The sequence below is a fragment of the Rhynchophorus ferrugineus genome, unplaced genomic scaffold (genome assembly GCF_030347505.1).
Source record: "Rhynchophorus ferrugineus isolate W39M unplaced genomic scaffold, kcgeb_rfMv2 rfM6, whole genome shotgun sequence".
Lineage (NCBI taxonomy): Eukaryota > Metazoa > Arthropoda > Insecta > Coleoptera > Curculionidae > Rhynchophorus > Rhynchophorus ferrugineus.
The window spans coordinates 35,904,536-35,928,752 of NW_027472585.1; the positions used below are offsets into that span (position 1 = coordinate 35,904,536).

Genomic DNA, 24,217 nt, shown 5'->3' on the forward strand with positions numbered 1-24,217 from the left:
GACGATAGATTAAGTTGGAAACATCACGTTAGACAAAAGGCAAAACACATTAGAACCAAAATAAAACAACTCTACTGGCTAGTCGGAAGATACTCTCAACTTAATCTAAAATCAAGGAGCTTGATCTATAATACAATTATAAAGCCAATTTGGACCTATGGGGTGCAAATATGGGGTTGAGTAAAAATTCAAATCAACTAGTCATACAACGCTGTCAAAACAAGGTTCTTCGATTGATTACCAATGCCTATCGCTATGTAACCAACGAAGAACTGCACGATAACCTGGGAATCAAATGGATTTGCAAAGTTATCCAAGATCTCGCCTTGAAACACGAAAGAAGATACTAAATCACACTCACGTGGAAGCAACACAACTGCTGCACAGCGCGCAGGATGCCAGGAGATTGAAGCGAACAAAACCATGCGAACATAAAGTGTATACATTTAGTGTAAACTATAGCTATAAGTTAGTAATTAATAAATAATTATAATTTTATAATTGAGGAATACATATTGATGTATTTTCTCGCACTCGTCTTGCTTGTTAATTAATCCAAGTACATAGGAAAAGTAGTAATAAATTAATTGTAAATTAAGATTGTACTAAGCGTATCTAATAAAAATGTTATAAAAAAAATATTAAAATACATCAATTACATTTATATCCCTTTAATTTAAGCTCTCATTTATTTGAATATGAATGAGAAAAACTGACTGAATCTTGAGCTACAAATGAATCCACCTCAAGAATGTAAGACGTCAAGGTAATCCACAATGAGTTATTGCTGACTGAAAATACTGAAGCTATGCAAAAGCTAATAATGTAAAATCATTTTTAGATAGATTTGTTTGTCTAATATATAGGGTCTCAATAATTGTAGGTTTAATTGTTGTTCCCTTGGATTGATTGTTGAACTTGAATGAATAAATATGCACGAGGTTCACTAAGTGATAATTTATCTAGAAAACATTACTGTTTGTGGTGGATTCATTGGATAACCGATTTGTAGAAAACCGAAATAAATTGATATGGGTGTGGGTGGCATGTGAATCCAACAGGTCAGTACTAAAGCGAACGCTACAATCCCCATTCTGCATGAACGATTATTGAAGCATCATCATAATTTCTGAAAAGGTCTGATGGGCCTCTCCGGCCGATTTCTTAAAATCAAACAACAGCAAAAAGTAATGTGTACTTTGAATAACTCAACAATACTAAACGCAAAAATATTATTTTATGTAGAGAAATATCAAAGCAATCAAATCGAAACATTAATGTTACATTGTTTAACAGTTATTTGAGTTGGTACTTCGCATTTTCACCAGCAAAATCTATAAAAACAAACCCTTTTTATTATTTGTAGTTGCTTAACAACTTTCTAGCAATTTAGTAACATATAACATATATATTAAAAAATATATTATCATATTACAACGGACTATTATACTCCAAAACCAATTTTCGTTAATAACCGTCAAATTATTTACTATAACTTTATATACGCTCACTGTATAATAAACATTTAATTAATTCCAATAATATATTAGTTTCGAAAACAAATTCCTATGGATTAAATAATTTGTTTGTTAGTAACGAACGATAACCATAAAAAAATCTATCGCCAAAGACGCCAATGACTTTCGGTTGCCGCCATTCGAACTGACTCCCTCTGCTAATAAAAGCTTTAATTGCCTCTAATTATCATTGAACTCGTTGAAGTTTAACTAACAGCCGTGTTTAAAAGCCGTAAACTCGAGTTCTAAATGACCACGTGACGTAATTGAGATTTGGGAGGAACCGACATTTTTTAGATACTACTAGTTATTTGTTCAATGTAAAGAAAAACTAAAATTAAGTTATTCAATGATTTTTTTTGAAAATGTTGAACTGATGTTGAAATATTATTTCTATCTGCTTCTCTTGAACTTTTCTTTAATTTTGCGTTGAAAACCTAATATTTTTTGAGTCACAATGGCAAAGAACTATAAATTGGGATACAAACTGTTATCCCGTGAAATCCACCCTGGAACCCACATAATCCAGATTAATGAATCCAATATACTTCCACAGATATATATGGGATATTTTAATAAACATTTTCCACGTTTTTTCCACGAATATCCAAGTAGAATTTTAATTTTGTGTTTGTACGTTTTGTAACATGTAGCGTGTTTTCATGTTTGTGTTTTAATATTATAAGTAAACACATTAATTGAGATTTTAATAACTTTCCTTGATGATTTCGTTAATTTGGATAGTTAATAATAAGCTAAACTATTGCAGATACAACAACACTATATACTTTATATATATTCCTAAAACTTTTAGACTTTCTAATTTTGCAAGTCTAGCCAATATCGGGCATAAATTATGTATGTGCAACAGATTATGTATCGTTTCTAAAATTGCTCCATTTCGTGTTGTATTCACAAGAATTCAGAGAGGGAATTCATGTGGAGTAATCAAGTATCTTCTTTTCTATATCTCGACCTCCTTTTGTTATACTGTCTTATATATATGGTTCAGAATTCTTTCACGTGTTTAGTGCAAATGTCACAAGATGAAATATTGATCAACCTCTACATATTCAATAATGTTTACGTCTTTGATCAACTTTTTCTTTGTCTGGCCACTAACAGTTGACATTGAACACTTAAAGCACAATAACTTTTAACTGAATAAACTAATTACACTATTTTTATGTTTAGAAGTTTTTATGGATTGTTAAAACAAATGGATATAAAAAATTAAATATTATTACATTTATATTACTACTTTGGCATTAAAATGTCAAGGAAACACAACAAGATTTAATATATAATCCAAATAATTTCAATTTTTCTTACCCAGCCTGATTGCTGACCTAATTTTTGTCAAGACAATTATAAACGATTACAAACATAAATTAAAAGTTTGTGAATTAATGTTGTGACTGGGATTCGAACCAGCAACCATCGCCTGCCCTATTGTCCTAATTATTGTTCTGTAGACGATTGGTTTGAGATTATCGTCAACGAAAATCCATAATTAATTTTATATACATTTTAAATACATTTGCCTAAACAGATATATATGATCCCGATCTCTAAATATTTGAAATAAATCAGATCGGATGTTTTGTTAAATCTGTACCTTCTAAGTGTAACTCAATATTCCGACATCAGATTTTGGGGTTTAAGATTACAAAATATTAATTCAAATATTTACTCTGGCAGATGCGACATTCTTCATCTGTTGGAATAACGGTAAAAGAATCGTAAATCTCTCCAGCTCACAAAACCGTGTGTGTTATTTATAATTGTTGGGTCCTGGCTGATTGTATCTGAGATACGGAAGCCCAAAAGCGTTATCTTCATTAGTAGATCTAAGTTAGACGCGTTGAAAATGTACATTAATTCTAAGATTCGACTAGTAATAAAAAAAATGTTTTCTATTTTCGAGGAATGAGTCGTTGAATCATTGCTTTTTTAAACCTGTGCTTTTATGTAATTTTACGAATTATATAATATTATAAATTATACAACAATTAATATCATAAAAGATTTAAAAAATGATTTAAAGAAATTCTTCACGTTTGTCTAGTAATTCAACAAATAATCTGGAGATTATTAGAGTTAATAAAAACTGGATTACAGTTGTTGATTAATTTGCATTTTATGTTTGATAGATATATGTGTATTTTTTCTTGGAAATGTTTCACTGTTAGGAATCGCGGAATATGCTGCCTCCTGTATATTTTTTGTAAGATTTATTGCTGCTGTTTCTATATCAATTTCAGTATGTAACGGTAAGTTTAGAGAGATGTTTCGGTCTAAGTATTCTCTAAATGAGGCCCAGTTAGTTCTATTATTGCACATAGAAGGGGACAAGAAATTGTTACTATTATTGGTGAATGATCAGAAGACAGGTCGAAACATGATTCTGTCTGACACTTTTTTGGATCAATATCTTTTGTAATACAGAAATCTATTGTATCTGGTTTTTCTTTCTGTCTGAAAGCCAATATGTTGGTTCACTAGTAGATATATGTTGTAAGTTATCTATCTTTATTGCTTTTAGCAGTTGTAAATGTTTTGCATTATAATCTCCTCCGGCTATAAATCTATTACCTAGCGTACTGAAGAATTCTTGAAATTGTTCTGCCTTGTTGTTATGTTTGGGTGGCCAATGAATTGCAGACATTGTTAATGGTCCATGGACTTCCTCTATGGTTATAATGGTGGCTTGCAGGTAGTCTTTGCGGAATTTTCCTTTGTCGAAATGCTTTATATCATCTCGAATTATTTTGGCTGTACCTCCATGTGCTTTATCATCAGAGTAATTTGTATGATAAAGTTTATTTCTAGGAATTTTCAAATAATTTTTGTCCGTAAGATGTGTTTGGGAAACCATCATGACGTCAATATTTTGTTCAGTTACGAACATTTTTAGTTCCCTGGCGTGTAGTTCCCTATTGGTATTGGGTCTCTAAACGGAAACAACTTGGACTAAAATTATATCAAATGTATTGGCTCATCGGGCGCAAATCCAAGTTATCAATAGATAACAAGGTATTGCTGTATGAGTCTATAGTCAAGCCCATTTGGGCATATGAAATCCAACTATGGGGTACCGCTAGCAAATATAACATACCCATCATTCAACGGTTCCAAAATAATGTGTTACATGCTATTGTTGATAGTCCGTACTATATTTCAAATAAAGTGATGCAACTCTAGAACCTATAACGAGTGTAATTCAATGTGTTTGCGTGAAGTACTTCGAAAGAGTGTCAGTGCATCCTAATGTACCGCTAATCAGCTAAATATGCGACGTGATAGTGAAGTGCGTAGACTAAAACGTTTAACACCACTTGATCTGATTACTGGACATATGTAGACTTTAGAATAAGCTTTATAATAAGAATAATTAATTAAGGTAATATATTATACAGAAGATTGCTTAATGAAGTGATTTTCTACATGCCATTTATAAGAAATACTTATTGCCAATAGGGCAGATTGTGGACTCACGAAGAGTAATAAAAACAAAATGTTTGATAGAGAAAAAAGTTTATATGAAATGAAATTTTTGAAAAATTTACTAAAATACTATTCATCTTTAGATATAACGTTTTCATACCTGCGTCATAATCGGATTACTAAACTGTTCTCTATTGAGATCATTCAATTAACCAGGATCAACTCAGTTCTCAGGAACAAAAGGTAAGTTACATTGGCAATAGTTCCGTAGTTATACAAAGCATTCTTTAATATAACTTACTGGGACTTCATTTCAAGTTATAAGGTCAACAAAGATACATTGAAGTTGTTCAAAGTACTACTAGACAAGAACTATCAGTGTTCAGAAATATTCATACTCTTAAAATATTCCTAGTTCTTGAATTCCAATCACAAATCGTAAGCTAAGAGTGTTTTTACAATATCGAATATAGAAATTCTTATATTGAGGAAATATTTGTTACTACAATTTGATCAGATGCTTGTATAACAAAGAAAACGTGTTTTTTTTGTTCAAAATTGGCTTTATTCTTCAACGTAATCTCCGTCAAGAGCCACACAATCATTCCAGTGCCGCTCTAATATTTCAATACCACTTTTGTAGAACGATTTATCTCTTGCCTCAAAATAGGCATCAGTTTCGGCGGTAACCTCTTCAATCGAGCGAAATTTCGTACCGGTGAGCATTTTTTTGAGGTCTATGAACAGCCAGTAGTTGCTGGGAGCCTAATTTGGTGGATGTGAGAGCAATCCGAAGATCACTTTATGTAGTTTTGCCATTGTTTTGACTGAATTGTAACAACGTGCGCTGTCTTGGTGAAATTTCGGCTTGAAAATTCTCCAAATAACGATATATAATATTGCTCACAAGATAGTCATATTTATCGACTCACCTACACCACGCACATTCCAAAATACCGAAGCCATAATCTTTCCAACCGATTGTTGTTCACTCAAATGACGATCGTTTTGATTCCGGAGTGAAGTGATGTATCCATGTTTCATCCATTGTCACATATCGAGGCAAAAATTCAGGTTTGTTACGTTTAAATATGGACAGACGCTGCTCAGAAATGTCAACACCTCTTGTTTTTGGTCAACAGTAAGCAATTGCGGTACCCACTTTGAACAGAGCTTTTTCATAGTCAATTGCTCTTGTAATATAAAAACAATACGTTCCCTTGATATATCCGTGTCTCTACGACCACTGGTGAAGTCGCGAAACTAACGTTTTGTTATTGTTTGTAATGGAGCGGAATCCATATAACACTTTTTCAGCCAACTTGGCGGTATTTTTTCCATCAAAAAGTAGTGTAAAGTTAAAACACAAAATTGTTTTTGATGCATCCTTTGGATAATAACAAAAGTAGCGTTGCTTTTAGCACAATTACTCATAAACATAAGAGTGAAATGAAATTTGAAATTCATGAAATATTAACAGCTTTCTTTTGAAGGTTAGTGCTAACTGAAAAAGTGATGAATGCAATAAAACTAGCGCCATATATGTGTTAGGACCGGGACTTTTCAGTTAAATCCGAATGGCGGATTGAAGTACTCAATTGTTCGACCAAATTCCAGTGAAAACTAATAGTGAATTAAAAGAATTTGGCGATTCCAAAACTTAGGGAAGCCCTCCATACTGTATCATAAAAATTTGGGTGAAAATAGTGTAGTTTGCAGTAGTTGCAGAATATTATCAAAAAAGCAACTGGAGGAGGAAAATAGTAACGATACTCACAACTTATTTTGCTACAACTAAAAACCAAGTAGACGGGACAGTGACAATGTTCTTCCCTTTAGCTCATTTTCAGGAAATTGTTGTGTATTAAAAAGACCTCGACAGTTCTGAGAAATCAACGATCGGTGAGAAAAACAATGATCAAGTTCAAAAGAAAAACTGATGGCATAATAATTTAATAGAAGAATGGATAACAAATCTTGCCGATTTAAATGTATACAGATTAGTTTTAAGAAGGAAACAATGATTGTCTCATCACAACATGACTGTACGGCCCTTCGTTAAAGTCAATGTCCATGACTAGGGATTTTTGTTTTTACTTGAATATAGAAGGCTTATTTGAAACGTTGGCTGCATTTAACATTATGCTAAATTTCGACAGCAAATCGCGGGGTATGCAACACAAACTATAACAGACCGTTGTTGGAAAATACCGCCATCACTGATTGACTGTTGGCATCAACCGCGGGTTTACCCTTTAATAGCAAAGATAGTGTTAAAGTAATGAGATTCTCAATATCATGAAGCTTTTCAAATAGAGAATAATCTCCAATGATGGGTGAGGAGCTTTGATCATTAATATACAAAAATATAAACAAACGAAGTGATTTTGTAAAACATCATCTCTCAGTAGATTGTAAAATCGTCCAAATTGGAAAATCTGTCCAACCCGACGTATTGTCTAGACTCTACTCCTCCTGATTGTTATTTTCTATAATTGATATCATGGGGTTTAAACAACTAGGACTACTAGTGTCCTAAAAACACTATAAAATAGGCGAGCATTTATGAAATTTTCCGATGTCAAACATAAATATTGTCATAACATGGGCAATAATAATTAACTTTAAATCCTTTCAAGGTTATTATTTATAACATACCATTGAACAAAAGAACCAGTGTGATGCCTATGTAAATATTTCAATAAATATCTAATTATAAACATAAAAATGTCGTCACAAGAATTTGCAATCGTTAACTTATAGCACTAATTAAACCTTTCCGAACACCTACATTGAGAAATTTTCCTAGAATATTCGACTTTATTGGTATATAAAATTTAATTTGTTCAAGAAATGAAGTTTATTACACATAAACGTACTGTTCTGGGTAAGAATGTCAATATTATCGGGAAAATTTAGTACATACAAAGAGATAGTTAATTTTACATCCCGTAATATTTTTTAGATAATAGTAGGGCGTAAATCCTGGTGTTGCTCATTACGAATTTCTTCCTCGAGAGGCCGGAATAAGCAAAAAATCAACTGTTTTTATTCCTAGTCTGTCAATTCACCTAAATTAGCTCCGTTAGACTTCCAACTATTCGCTAATCTCCTTGAGAACGTTATTTTAATTGAATTGAGAAGATTAAAACCAAATAAAAAAGTTTTAAATGCCACTCTAGAAAATAACTCCAACAACTGTTTCGAAGACTAGAAGCTATAAATGCATGCCGCTCTATTGACATTTAATATATTAAGCTCTATTTCAAAAATGGTATATCTCCAGTGGCAAACTCAAACAAACAATATCACGTTAGAAAAAATCTGAGTAGGTCTGACTTAAAATGGAACAAATGTACTGGTTATCCGGAAGATACCCTCAAGTTGGCCTAAGATTAAATGGATTGATTTACATATCAATAATAAAGGTTATTTCAGCTTAAAATGTCTATGCAACTAATAGTTAAAAAAAGCTGCCTAAACAAAGCTCTTCGATTAATTATTAACACTTGTCGTTACGTAACCAATAAAAAACTGCACGATGACTTAGAAATCAAATCTATCTACGAAGTTATTCAAGATTTTGCCATAACAAATGAAATAAGCTTAATAAATCCTAGGAATGTGAAAACAATACCGTTACTGGATAACTTCTAAGAAATCAGAATTTTGAAGCGAACCAAACCAAACAAAACCTGCATTAGATACATACTGATGCATTTATCCCACATTCGTCTTGCTTGTGAATTGATGAAAATACAACAGGAAATATAGTTTGGCCTATAAAATATTAAAAATTATACTAAACTAAGTTCTTGCTTATGGAATTTCATATTTCTTCAGATTTAACTGTCTAGTCAGTGACATAATTTACTATGACTTGCTAATAAATATTTAAATATTTAGCTAATTTACTATCACTGGCGCTCATTACGTTATAAAATATATCAAATTGATAGTGGTAAAAGTTACTTGTAAATTGAAATTAATAGGAACGATTTAACTTTAATAAAAAATATCACTGAATGACAATGTATACTCCACTTGAAAATAAAAAAACGTCTTTGGATGAATCATTCGGCGAATATTTAAATCAGTAGGAAGGAATACCACGTTACAACATTTGCAAGTATTAGTCATGAAATCAGAGATAAATATCTAAAAAAGCCTTGATTAGAATCAACAGCATAAATAATTGATTTGTGACCTGTCATGAAAAATTCATTATTTCGGCAATTCTATATGAAACAATCAATACAAAAATATACATATCCATATATATAACATGCACGTTGAATGTTTAGTGAGATCTGAAAGAATATTGCCAGGGAAGGCGTTATAATGAAGCTTGATTCACAACAGTTAATCACAGCAAATCAATCATTAAAGCAAGAATTTGTATAAATATGAAAAACGAAAACAAAATTATTTTACTATATGTTGGAACAACCTTGTTGATGTTGCTTATATCATTGAATCTAATTTTTAAAATTCATTCTAATTTAAAGAAATTATTTTTTTAACCAGCCTGGTATATTCATTATTTTTGTAATACATGTTTCAGGTGAGAAATATGAATACAAGATAATGTATAGTGTATAAGTAATGAAAAAATGCAGGAGTTAAAATGAAACTAACTATATAATTTGCGCGTTTAGGACAAATAGAAGAAATTATGAACAGTATGTATTCATTGTAACATTATATGTATGTATCAATATATTTTAATTATTTACTTTATAGACTTTTTTTACTTAAGATGGATGATTGTAAATATATTCCTTTAGTATACATTTCCAGATTGTAAGAAATAAATTACCTAATTTTGTTTGTTATTATTTTAATATAAATGCTAAATTCAAGTTTCAATTTCAAAATTGGTTTATTCATATATTCTCTATTTTAATAGACGAACATGTATTAGTTCATTTATTATTCCATACTTATGTTCATAACATAGAAATGAAGAATAATCGTATATACTTGAACTCGTTACAGTTCTGACAATAATCTTACTTATAATACCTTGTTAAAATTGTCCAGTGCCATTACACTTATTAATACTTTGTAGATTATTGGAATTTAATGGAAATTAGATTTATTTAAATGTAATTTAAATAATATTAGTTAGTGTTGGTTCTTGAGATAGTTTACATATGTTTGTATCAAATACATTTTTGATCTTATATTGAAAATATTGTGAAAACAAGTTTAACATGTAATTTTAAATTAATTATTTTACTCTATTATAAGAAAAATATAATTAATTGAATACATTGTGATCGAAATTCGACCACAAAGCAACCACTGGTATATATATTCTGTGCAAGTGCAAACACTGTGAATATTCAGTTTTATATAATAAATTATTTAGAATATTTTCCTTTTAAAGTGATATACACTCATTATTTCAGACATTTTCAACTACCCATTACTGACTTACCACCCTTGCCACTGTACAGATTGAAAAACTAATCAAATGTACTATCGATTAGATCGTGACCAGCGCATGGGACAAATTCAAAGAGCCAATGTCGGCCATCAATTAAACGTTAGAGGTTAACTTTATCGATTTGAATCAATTTAACTTAATTGCCCATGGGTGACGACCGCTCGTACGTTGCTCCTGAAGGGAGCGGGACTTCGTGAAATACGAGATCGGCCAACGTCATTGTCGGAGTTGGGTGGTGTCCTGCCACTTTCGATAATAAAAATACAGAAAATTAATTCGCAAATGTTTTTTTTTCCTTTTCTGCGTTCGTTTGTTTTCGATTTGATGGTATCGGTTTCCCCTAATGATGTGGGTTCGCTAACAATTATCTGATTAGAGTTACCCGAAAAGCAATGTTGGTTTTCGACAACCTGAATTACCTTGATTGATTAGAAAATAAGATCATAGTACGTAGATACGTTCTTTATAGTAGCACGGAGTTGTACAGCTCTGATGACAATAAACTAATTCAAGGTCATTTGAAAATTGCCTGGTATTCATTATTCTGATATACTGAGGATCCACCAAATAATATGAACAGCTGACATATACACAACATTAATTTACTAACAAAGTGGTGACCCACAATTTGTTTTTAAAACAACTGCAACTCTTCTCAGAATAGATTTTAGAGTGTCTGAATAATTTCCAACGGAATATCGTCCCGTTCTTGTACCAAAACATCAGCCAATTACTTACAGTGATATGGTAATCTATTCCTCACTCTGTTTTGAAACTAACCATAACGGTTCAATTATGTTGAGGTCTGGCGATTGTACCGACCAGGAAAGATGTTTGATGATATTCCGATGTCCCTTACAAAAATACTGAACCCTTTTGGCTGTGTGTTTGGGTGCATTATCAACATAGGATATGGTAGTGGCTAGCAGCAATGTACTAGTCATAGTTAACATAACATCATCATTGAGGCTGTCAATATATTAGTTTGCATTAATCCAGCCAGTAAAGTTAATGAGAGGACCCGCTGAACACAACGATATTAATCGTAGGCCCATGGCTGATTCTAGGAAGCAGACTTAGGAAGCAAGAATGTAATCAATAATGTATCCAATGACGATACCACATTCATGTAAACTAAGCAATGCATACACAAGGCATTATTTACATAGAAGCAGCATTGCCAACATGCAACAAAGCTGTTGATGGTATTATATTGCATGATGTTAATATTATGGTGTATATCCCCAGTAACAATCAAAATGACGAATGGAATGACCACGCGAAAAACTATTCGCTAACTTCCCTTAGTATTTAGCTGAATGTATATGTCATTCAGTTTGTTTACAGTACTTTCTTAGTTCATCTGAAGTTTTCCAATGAATAAACAAATCAGTTGATCGTTAGGAATGTTGCAAACAACTCATGCTGTATCAATTCATTCAATATAATACTGTATATTTAAAAGCGACAGAATAGGATTTACCTCGCTCTGGTTGGTCATTAACGTTTTGGAACGAATGGAATGACCACGCGAAAAACTATTCGCTAACTTCCCTTAGTATTTAGCTGAATGTATATGTCATTGAGTTTGTTTACAGTACTTTCTTAGTTCATCTGAAGTTTTCCAATGAATAAACAAATCAGTTGGATTGTTAGAAATATTGCAAACAACTTATGCAACTCATCAATTCATTCAATATAATACTGTATATTTAAAAGCGACAGAATAGGTTTTACCTCGCTCTGGTTGGTGATTACTGATCTAAATATAGATAAAATTGATTTAAAATGTTTCTCGAAACCAAATTTGCCCAAAAAAAAACAAAAAGCCTTTTGTATTTTATATTATATCAACGAACCACCCAAGAAAGATATCATTGTGAAGAAATGTCTTATCAAAAACCCAGCAAACATCTCAAAAACTGAAATTACAAGCAGAATACAAAAAAAAACACAGAGCGACAATTGAAAGTGATTAGATACAATAATTTTCAATAAATAATAAACAATTCATGTTTTGTTCATCAATTTCCGATACTTTTGTAACCAAATGTATGTACATTGTTCAAATTACATTAATATTCTTCTTAATATACATCAGCATGTATTACGACAAGTGTTTTGTACATTAAAAGCTTAATTGACTATAATTACTAATCCCCACTATTATGTAAATTCATGTCTTATTTGGGGTGAATTCAATAAATACATGGAGCAATTGTAATGTATGATAATACTGACATGTATTTGTTACTATGCTGGAATTTTAATTCAATATTTCCAAATTACCCTTGAAGAGAAAAATACAGAATTTGCCTCAAGCATCCAATTTTCTCAGTTGCTTTTATATGTTATATTTGCTTTAATTTGCATTCGGAAATAAATATATGTTAAAAGATGTTGAAAAGCTCTACATCACCCAATATTATCTAAAAACAGATAGTTTCAGACGAAATAAAGAGAATCTATAGTCACACGTAACAAAAATATGTTCATCTCCTTTCTTAGCTGATCTTTAGGTATCAAATAAGTTTCAACTTAATACATATCTTATTGGGTTTACACTGAATGAATTTGTGTACAAAATGTCGATACTCTTTTAAAAATTACCTTCTCATGTACACTTATTAATCGCTCAAATTTAACAATTGACTTCGAAATCATCACTCTTGTATTTTCTAAGCCACGCCTCACATGTTTTTAAGGTTAGTACATGCTCATAGTAAGTCTCTACCAACAAACAATGACTTTCAGCCGCTTTCTTCATTTCATTAAATAAGACAAGTAATACAAATACACAAAACTTGACATTTTCAAATAAGTATAAATCTATGACGATACTACTTTCGCAAAATATAACATATATAACAAAATATATTAAGAATTTAGAAGGGTATCTTATATGGGCGCATGCGAAACAATGTTTTAGTTTGTTCATTTGCTGCTAGTTGTTTTGAAGTTTAAATTTGGCAGCAAAGCTAAATTTGAAATATTCAGCTTTCAGAAGACTGTTCTAGAAGTTCTAGTTCTAATTCTAAATCATAGAGAACGTGTGTTTATATTTGGTGGAAGTAATCAAGAAGTTACTGGATATTTTCGACTTTTTTGGTAATTATATACTTCCTATATAAACAATTTAATATTTATATACAAAGAATATTGGTTTGATTTTTTTCGACAAAGCTTTTGGTGAAACCGTCTCTTTTGAATTGGATACATTTTTCACCATGGCTGACAAAGCAAATTTCAAAATGTATAAACTTACGTGTTAAATATTCTTATCTTGTTAACTGTGTTTGTATGGTTTTTAGTTAAAATGATTTTTTTTAAATCTGAAAACATTTCAAGTGTTGCGTCCCAGGACGTAATACCGTTTCAAAGAGAATGCACAGCTTTCTTAGGGATCCTGCTCTATGTCAGAAATGGCTTTTAGCAATAAGTAATGAAAAACTGATGGGAATCTCTTGCGAGTTCTTAAATAAGAGCAAAAATGTTTGTAGTGTACATTTTACACAGGCTGACTATAAACCGAAATGTGGAAGAGCATTGCTGAATAGGGATGTGGTTTTCAGTTGTTATTTAAATTGCCTTATATAGAGTTAACTATAATTAACTGACTTGAAAAAAATAATATGCCTCTCTTTTAGCTGTGGCATAGGAAAAGGAAAAGGTTGATCAAATATGTCTGGAAACGTTATTAAGTTGAATAGTGAAGTTATTGAAATCTGGCAGATGTAATTTGACAAAGCCAGGGACTTTTTTTTACTTTGTTGGTAAATGATATCTCGACTGTTCTATTTAATTCCCAGATTATGCAGAAAATTAAACTTAACAAGCAGTCTGTCCAATATTTTATATCAGCAAATGCCTATATCTTTCAATACAACCAACAACCAACTGTACTGAGCATACTCACCGAGACGTGATTAGAAAGATAATAGTTAGATGTTGTTTGTAGTAAATGAAACATTTTTATTGCAACATCTAAATATAACACAGCTTATATCTATGACTTACAATTATCTATTTACCATAAATATTTGTCAAAAAATGTAAAAAGAGATTACAAAATAAATAGTCTTCAACATGTATAACTTATTGTACTGCACTCTATATTTGGCTCAGTTAAATTTAAGATAATAAAAAATGTTCCATATTCAATATTTTATTAAATTTTGTATATTTAAAAGTATGTCATTTTATTATATTACGTTTTAAAAAATTGTTAGTATAATATATTGTCATTAAACATAGTAAATTCTATGAATTCTCTTTTGAGATAATCTTACTAATGTAAATTTTACATATACCTAAATAAAATGTATTTTTCAACTTTTAATACAATTTAATTTTTACTATTATTACTACCACTATTATCATTATTATTATTACTGCTATTATTATTATTAAAATATTTTAGATTTCCCGCTACATATATAGTCAGGCCCTCTGGTTGCAAATGAACGCTAAACTTATTCACAGGTAATGGGAAATACCCTTCTAATATCTCTATATTTTGTGATGTATAGCTTTGAAGCTTGATGAACGACTGACAGGTATATGAACTTGCAACTGGTATATGATCTTGTATACTTCTTCCCTTTCGGAATCCGCCCTGCGATTTTCTATATTTTAAATAAATGTTTTAAAAACTCATAGGTAATAAGTCGGTTTGTTTAGTATTTCGATGTTTCAAATTATTGAAAATAAATGGCAACATTGTGACCAGTCGAAACATATTCATACAAATGCAACACAACCATGCATTATGCAACAACCATAAAATTTATCTTCTGAATAAACACCAAGAAATACACCAACGACTTTAATAACATAAATAATGTAATACCTTTGGAACAGAATAATGTTTGAAAATACAATAAAAACCTATTATTACTAAGTAGAATGTATCTTTTTAATAGAACCAACAGATCTATTGGAAAGTAGTATTAAAATCATTATAACCGTCCACTTAAATCGACTATTATAGCAATTTTAGATCGTTAAGATTGAACTTAAAAGGCATCAATATCAGTAACAATAAAAGCCATATAATTAGGCCGCAAATGGTTATAGCTACTACTAGTAAAAATAACATCAGATGCCATTTAACAATCACTTAATTAGGAACGGGGAGCACAGGTGTTCGTCGATTTTAACTAACTGAATGTATAATTGCATGAATCATTCCAATAACATGGTAAAACTAGCTAAAATTAAATGTATATTTAGAGCAGAAAATATGAGCAAAATAATTTATTTACCTATCTTAGTAACTTATCTTGGTTGTTATAAAACCAATTTATTATTGAGAATAGATATACAAAGGACTATGTAAAACTATTAACTGTCTATGTGTTAATTTTAATGTTGATTAGCCTTTTTTAATACATTCACTCTCCAATAAAAGTAAATATGATATATGTAGATGAGGAAACTTGTATGGTCATTAAGAAAATACCAAGCAAAAAGAAGCTATGTACCCTGTAATATTTAGGGGGGAGGGGGTTGGTTGAGAAAAGAAGTATATTTTAATAAAGGTCCGTAAACTCTAAATAACACGTCAATGGAAAAGTCCCCAGCCTGACACATAGATGACGCTACTACAATTAAATCCATGTTTTTTAGTTAGGATCATAAGTTTGTGAATTATAGCGTTTTGAGCGAAGCAACTTTTGTTATTGTGAAAAAAATTGATAAAAATTAATTTCGCGTGTTGATAAAATATTGCTTTTTCAAGGGAAAAATACATTTGAAGCAAAAACGTGGCTTGATGCAGAGTTTCTGGATACTGCCCCAGGAAAATCAACCATCAAGGATTGGTATGCTACGTTTAGATGTGGTGAAATGAGCACCGAAGATGGCGAATTCAGTGGACGCCCAAAAGAGGCTGTTACCGACGAAAACATTTAAAAAAACCACAAAATGATTTTGAATGACCGTAAATTGAAACTGAATGAAATAGCAGACACTCTAAAGATATCAACTGAACGTGTAGATCATATCATTAACGAATATTTGGCTATGAGAAAGCTTTGTGCAAAGTGGGTGCCGGGCGAGCTCACTTTTGACCAAAAACAGTGACGGGTTGATGATTCGGAATGGTGTTTGAAGATAATCAAGCATAATAAAAACGAGTTTTTGTGTCGTTATGTGACAATGAATGTAATATGGCTCCATTGTTTTACTCCGAAGTCCAATCGACAGTCACCCGAGTGGACTGCACACCATGAACCCACTCCAAAGCGTGGGAAAACGAAATAACCGGCTGGCAAAGTTATGGCGTCCGTATTTTGGGATGCGCATTAAATAATTTTTGTTGGCTACCTTGAAAAAGGAAGGATCATCAACAGCGACTATTGCATAGCGTTATTGAACCGTTTGAAGGACGAAATCGCCGAAAAACGGTCGCATTTGAAGAAAAAGAAAGTGCTGCTTCACCAAGACAATGCCCGTATCAAAAGTCCATGAATTGGGCTTCATATTGCTTCCTCGCCTACCGTTATCTCCAGATTTGGCCCCCAGCCACTATTTCCTGTTCTCATAGCTCAAAAGAATGCTTGTGGGAAGAAATTTTCATCGAATGAAGAGGTGATTGACGAAATTGGATTTGGCCTATTTTGAGGCAAAGGACAAATCGTACTACAAAATGGTATCGAAAAGTTGGAGGGTCGCAATAATCAGTCACCTTTGAAGGGAATTATGTTGAATAAAATAAAACTAATTTTGCCAAAAAATTACTGTTAGTACTGTAGGAATGTTCGTCGGGTCGGTTAGTCGGTCTAAATGTGTGGCTGCCGCTGCGATTATTTGTCAGAACACTCACTACTATTTTTGGAAGGAATTTGCACGAGAATTGAAAAACACTGGTTTAATAATCACTTGTTTATTTCGATATTGAGTGATACATGTGGTCGACTGGAGAATTGACAGGATATTAGGTTAGGTCGAGGAAGTACGGTAGCGCTGTGGAAGTGGTACTATTACAGGGGGATGGAGAAAAGAGAAGAGAGCGAGACATCGTCGTGATGGTATTTTATACCCTGGAACTGCATGGTACCAATTCACTGGCGTTGCCAACCTTTGTACTTGTTGATGTATTCGTGGTGGCCTAAAGGGTCGTGGCGATCGCCACAGTACATTATTGGTACTAAATGTATAAATTTATACCCAGAAAGAACAACACATATTTAACTAAAAACTATTGTTCAGTCTTACTAGATTTGGCAATGTGTGATATTTTATGAGCTATTTATGTGCTGATGCTTGACAGTACCAGAGAGATGGGGACAAAACTGAATTATTATATTTTCAAAATTATTTCACGCTCATTATATTCACCTCATCCGTATTCTCTATTAGATAAAATGCTCTTGTCTCTTCCACCATTATTCCAGTGTCTAATGCCTTTTGCTAAGCAGCTTGAATCGCTTCCATATTAATTCTCACAATAAAAATTCGCTCAAGTCTATATCTGGCAAAAGCAACTGAGTATAGACTAGTTCTGTGAACATAAAGTGTTAGTTAATAGTCTGGCTATGGGGAAAACATTTCCGAAGCACAATTATACATGAATAAAAAGTTATCATCGCTATCACATTCAATCTCGATTGACTTCCTTCGTTCACTTGCCTAGAGGAATTTGGAGTCTTCTAGAAACCACCAGTTTGAAGCTGCCTTAGTTTCTGATTATTATCCATAACACCAGCTCTTTGTTCTTTTAAACCTGTCAAGTGAAATAATCACAACTGATATTATTTCTTTTTGGGTTTCCCAACACAGACAGCTTATTAAAAGCTTTACAGTACCGAAGGGCCATACAGCCAACTCAAATATTTCTGGGTCTGCCCTCGTATTTATAATTCAATTATAGCTTATATTTTACTTGTATTTCATAAATAATTTCAACAACCTTGAACCAATTAATGATTGTTAATAACTTGAAACGACGAGACATAGCTAGAATTTAAACTAGGAGTAAAGTACAATCATTAATTTTATTTGATTTAAAATGAATGAATTTTTACGTGTAAATTTAGAATATATAGTAATTATTCTTAATTAGTTTTTCCAAAAAGTGTCCTTTGTTATAGTTCCTAAAGTACTTCATTATTAAAAAATTTAATTATTTTTTATATATAAATATAGTATAAGAAGAATATATATTAATTATTTTTAATAAGTTTTCCGAAAGTTTCCTTTCTTATAGTTCCTAAAGTACTTCATTATTAAAAAATCAGTAGAATTTAATATATTACTCTAATACGTTGATACATATTACTTTACATTACCTTTTCTATAGTCCTTCAATATTTTACAATATAATTTAATATAATTTTACACTAATAGTTTAATATATAGTCTTCATATTTTACAAATAATGTAATATTTTGTAACTTAATACAAAATATTTATACCTTAAATCAATAACCACATATATATTTTCTTTTCTGCTAACCAAAACTAACTAAAACTACCTTTATTTATCAACGTATCGATCATTAATAATAAGATAAATAGTGATGATTAAAGGAATCAATGAAACTAATCATTCCACACTATGTTGTCCCTAATATTGTCCTTTCTTTGAATTCTAATTAAAGATATATATTGTTATTAAAACTTTTGAATATATTTAAAAATATTTACTTTTCTGTGTGCACACATTTTTAAAATGAAAATGTATAATGTATTTTCTTGAGGTGTTAAGCTTCATTACCGTTATGTTACATCATTACGAGCCATATCCAAATATTTATTAATGTTTATCTAGAACAATGCTGACTTTTGACTCGACACAATTAACGTTCTCGGTTTGAAAGGGTTCATGGTCTCCTTATCACAGACAATTTTAAAATTTCTGTTAAATCATGTTGGTTTAAAAACAATTAATTACTTTGGATTGTAATAACAATAGATAATTTCACTTGGATATTAACGGTTTCAAAAGTTGGTATATATTATTTAAAAACTATTGTATCTAAATTAATATTTAAATAGCAAGTAGTAATAGGATTATAAATTAAAACGTGGTTGTCATATCTACTTTGAAACGGAAAACTATTCAATCTGAACAAATTCATATTTCAATATCGACGAGATTAGCGTACGTACCGTAACAGGTAAATTGAAAAGTCACCGGCCTACCATAGTAAAATATTTTTTGCCAAAATTATTCTTTTTTATTCAACATAATTGCCTTCAAGGATGATACACTGATTATAGCGACCCTCCAATTTTTTGATATCATTTTTGTAGTACGATTTGTCCTTTGCCTCAAAATAGGCTTCAGTTTCGGCGATCGCCTCTTCATTCGACGAAAATTTCTTCCCGGCGAGCATTCTTTTGCGATTTGAGAAAAGGAAAGTCACTGGGGGGCAGATCTGGAGAATGCGGTGGATGATGGAGCAATTGGAAGCCCAATTCATGGATTTTTGCCATCGTTTTCAGTGACCTGTGTCTTCAAACGTTCCAATAACGCTATGTAATAGTCGCTGTTGATAGTCCTTGTTTTTTTAAGGTAGTCAATGAAAAATATTCCATGCGCATCCCAAAATAGAGACGCCATAACCTTGCCAGCCAAACTGTCTCGTTTTCCACCCATGTTTCATCCATTGTCATATATCGATGCAAAAACTCGGATTTATTACGCTCAAACACTGCTCCGAATTATCAACTCGTTCTTGTTTTTGGTCAAAAGTGAGCTAGCGCGGCACCCACTTTGCACATAGCTTTCTCATACCCAAATATTCGTGAATGATATGATGTACACGTCCAGTTGATATCATTAGAGTATCTGCTATTTCATTCAATTTCAATTTACGGCCATTCAAAATCCTTTTGGGGATATCCTTAATGTTTTCGTCTTAATGTTTCGTTAAACTTACCATACCAATCCTTGATGGTTGATTTTCCTGGAGCAGTGTCCGGAAACTCGGCATCAAGTCAAGTTGTTGCTTCAACTGGACTTTTTCCCTTGAAAAAGCAATATTTTTCCAACACGCACAATTCCTTTTTATCCAGTTTTTTCACAATAACAAAAGCTGCTTCACTCAAAATGCTATAATTCACAAACTAATGATCCGACAGCTGTCAAATTTATACACGCATCTTTTGAAGATTATGGCTAACCAAAAAATATATGGATTTAATTCTATTGCGCCATCGATGTGTTTGTCTATGAGGCCGGCGACTTTTCAATTGACCTGTTAAATGGCAGTATTTGTAAAAAAAACTCAAACTCTTATGTTACACAATTTCTTAAATTCAAAGATTTTATGCTGCCAACCCCTAATAACATATCATCAGTGCTTACTAATTCAGCCTTGTATTGCTATACATTAAATGTAATGCTATTAAGGATACATACAAAGTAATATACACTATACAACTTTTAGAAGATCCATTACTATGCGATGTTTGGATATCTTATGGTCAACGGCCAGTTACACTAGAGACAATAAAATTATTCAGTAGTTTGAAGTGTATTTCTTAATGAGCCAGTAACAAACTCTATCCCGGTTAACGTTCCTAATCTCGGGACTTCAGGACTGTCAACAAGTAATCCCCGGTTTATAGATATTAATAAAAGCTAAGCTTATAAAAATATTGGCCTTTATAAATATTCTTTTGACAAAATAATTAAATATTCATAAAAATATTCACAAAAATGCAGCTTAAATCTCTCAAACTGAACACATTTACAACACATCACTTTAAACCTAAACTTACAAGACAAAAATCAAATCGATTACACAAACTTCCGTAGATAAAGTGTTTCCAACTATATAACTGCAATTAATGACAATCGTTGGACTAAAATGGGCCGCTTCTGTAAACTTTGCAAGAAAAAATCAGTTACACGCAATGAAATTCAAGATAATCTTAAAATAAAGCAACTACTTCTGTTTACAAAATTAACAAAACCTTAAAAAAATCTTAATTAGACTTTAATTTTTAGGGTAAATGATGTGGCTCGGTGAATGGAGGTAAAACGAAATGAAACAGTGGTGTTTACATTATGTGACCGTTATTTATTGGCAATATAAAAAATGAGAAAAATACAAAGATAAAAAGGATGGCAGCGGAGTTACCTGAAGACGAGGCTTGGGCAGTCGATGGTGGCACGTCTTAACCAAACGAGGGTTGAGTACTGAATGCCCGAAATACCCTTCAATAATATCCCAGATAAACGTCTCGGGGTTGCCGCCAGCTATTCGTTGTCGAAATATTTAAAAAAAAAACAGGTTCCAGTTGGCACCCCGCCCGTGTTCAACATCTGGGATTATATTTCTGGGTATTTTGTAGACCGTTATTCCACGATGTAAAATTCGACATGCTCAAGATCGCTACAAATTAGAATATGTAAGAATTCACTTTACACACACGTAATTATACGGAGGTTGATGTTCATGTTAATTTAAAATTATGAATCAGGTACCTTACATACCATAGACATATACCAAAGGACAAAGTGCATCTCGGAGTAATAAAGAACTTTGAAGAGCTGCTGAAACGCTTAAACGAGACTTCCTACATCACCCGCTGTATTCTTCAGATATTGCTCCTTCTCGTTATCATCTATTTTGATCAATAGTATTTTACTGAAAAAAATTTAAATAATTTTTGTGAAACAATATACGGCGGTTTTGTATTTGTACTCCTAAAATAATTTAAGTTATAACTATCTTGTTATACTAAGGCATCACTTTATCGTTCCTTAAAAGAGAGGACTTAAGACGGCTTTAAGATTTCGAATCGTTTCAAAAGATCAATTTCAAATCACTTTGATTGCTACTCTAGCGACTCGTCCAAATCATACTTCTATTTATAATCGTTCATTTAAAATTACAAACAGTGCATTATCAATTCAATGCATTAGGAATATATAAATCAAATATATTGCTTTAATAGTTTTTTAAGGTTCTTCGGTTCTTTGATGCTGCCGCCTATTATTTTCGATATTGGATCACAGTAGGTCAGCACGCACAACGTGCGATCGAGAGAGGACACTAATATTAAATCTTGACGTGGCAACGTATGACCTTTGGAAAGTAAAAGTTAATATGACAAACAAATTATCTATAAATAATTATTCCATAAGCGAAGTTAGTTCGCATATGTTCTACTAACGATGTATTAAAGTGGCACATTTCGTATTCAATTATAAATCGCGATTATTTATTGTCAGCTGCACAATATAGTATCGTTTTGATTGTTTCTATGACAGTTACAATTACGACAGCGTAATGTAATATATTTAACACGCTTCTCTATAAAACACAGATATGCATACACAAAATGATGATATCACAGATTTTATATTTCACAACTATAGTCAATTCAAAATAGCAGTGACACGAGTGTCAATATATGTCTGTCTAAAGTTGTAAATTCGTTTTACAGTCAGACAATATTATCCTTGTCATTTTATTCTATTTAAAAAGAGATAGAATGCTATCAGAAAAGTTCGAACATGTAACGGAATGAGCCTGCCAAAGTTGTCCGTTTGCCAACCGACAAACGCTTTGTTTTAATAAATTTGAAATCGCCGCGGTTTTTATTGAAATTATATTACTACGGACACGGTCACTAAAATATCTCAAAAAACAGAAAACAATATAACCTTAAATTCGCCAAAAAGAAACCGTGTTTATGCGAAACAGGTGACGAATCAAGCTCAATCTTGGTGTTTCGGAGATCAAATGTACGAAATGTATTAAACAGTAAGTAGTTTTTTCCATGGAAACATAATTTAACACAATTATTTCAGAGAAAATTGTTAGTCTGGGTAGTATCCACAAAGATCCAAAAGATCTACAGCTATTTGTGAGATGTAGAACATCCGTTCATACATTGCTGGATAATATAGGATTTAAGCGGTGTAAAGATAACCCACGAAGGGGTTTAATGGAACTTTCAGAGATTTTAAAGAATACAATTTTTAAAAACAACAAAATCATGGAAGAATTATATCAATTTATGTATTTAAAAGAGACATGGATATTTCAGAATGGTACATTGGGTTGCTCATGGCAAGATATATAGTGTAAAGACAACAAAGATGTATACAGATAGTAACAGGACAAACTAAAGAAAAATATAATAATATCATAATGACTTTACAAGGATACATTGCATCGAAAGAAACAAGAACTAAGCGTAAAACATAAATATGCTCTCTAACGAAAGTAAACTACATTAGTCAGATATACAATTGCTAATTACATAAGGCCTTCGGGGGATACCATTACATACAAAAACGTGTCCAGAACCCTACCGATACTAGTGTGGAAAAAAGCTGAATATATATATAATAAAACAACTCTGACGTACAAATTATTGTGGCTGTAAAATTAATTGTAGTTTTAAGTTCTTCGATAATAGATGTATTTGATGTACTGTAATGTTAAAATAAATTATATTTAATAGAATATTTGTTCAATTATTTTAATTATATTAAAATTTTGTTATATGCCGGAGCCTAAATGTACTAAAACTCAGAATAGCTGCGGCAACATTGCGACGTTTCCCATGTCACTGCCATTTTGAATTGACTATATATTTCTATTAGTTATATACTTTTTTAAACATAAAACGTACTACTCTTAATTGAAGTACCTACTATTTTTGACTGATATGTTGTTACACTTGCAATTAACAGTTTAAGGTTGAATTATTTTCCAAAAATCATAAACCGTAAATTTATTTAAGATTTTTGAGATTTTTTTGTCTGAAAATGACCAGAAACTGTCAAGAAAATTCAATATCAAATCGAAAACGATATTTCTAAAAAAATATC

At 31.6% G+C, this 24,217-nt stretch overlaps 1 long non-coding RNA gene across 1 annotated transcript; it reads right to left on the reverse strand.

Annotated features, from left to right (window-relative positions):
* Positions 1–21,661: 21,661 nt before the first annotated feature.
* Positions 21,662–22,288, reverse strand: LOC143198648 (uncharacterized). Its single transcript, XR_013006267.1, has 3 exons — positions 22,077–22,288; positions 21,866–22,019; positions 21,662–21,764 (listed from the first exon to the last, which is right to left on the reverse strand). It is a non-coding gene; the product is annotated as an uncharacterized LOC143198648 (long non-coding RNA).
* Between the last annotated feature and the right edge of the window lie 1,929 nt (positions 22,289–24,217).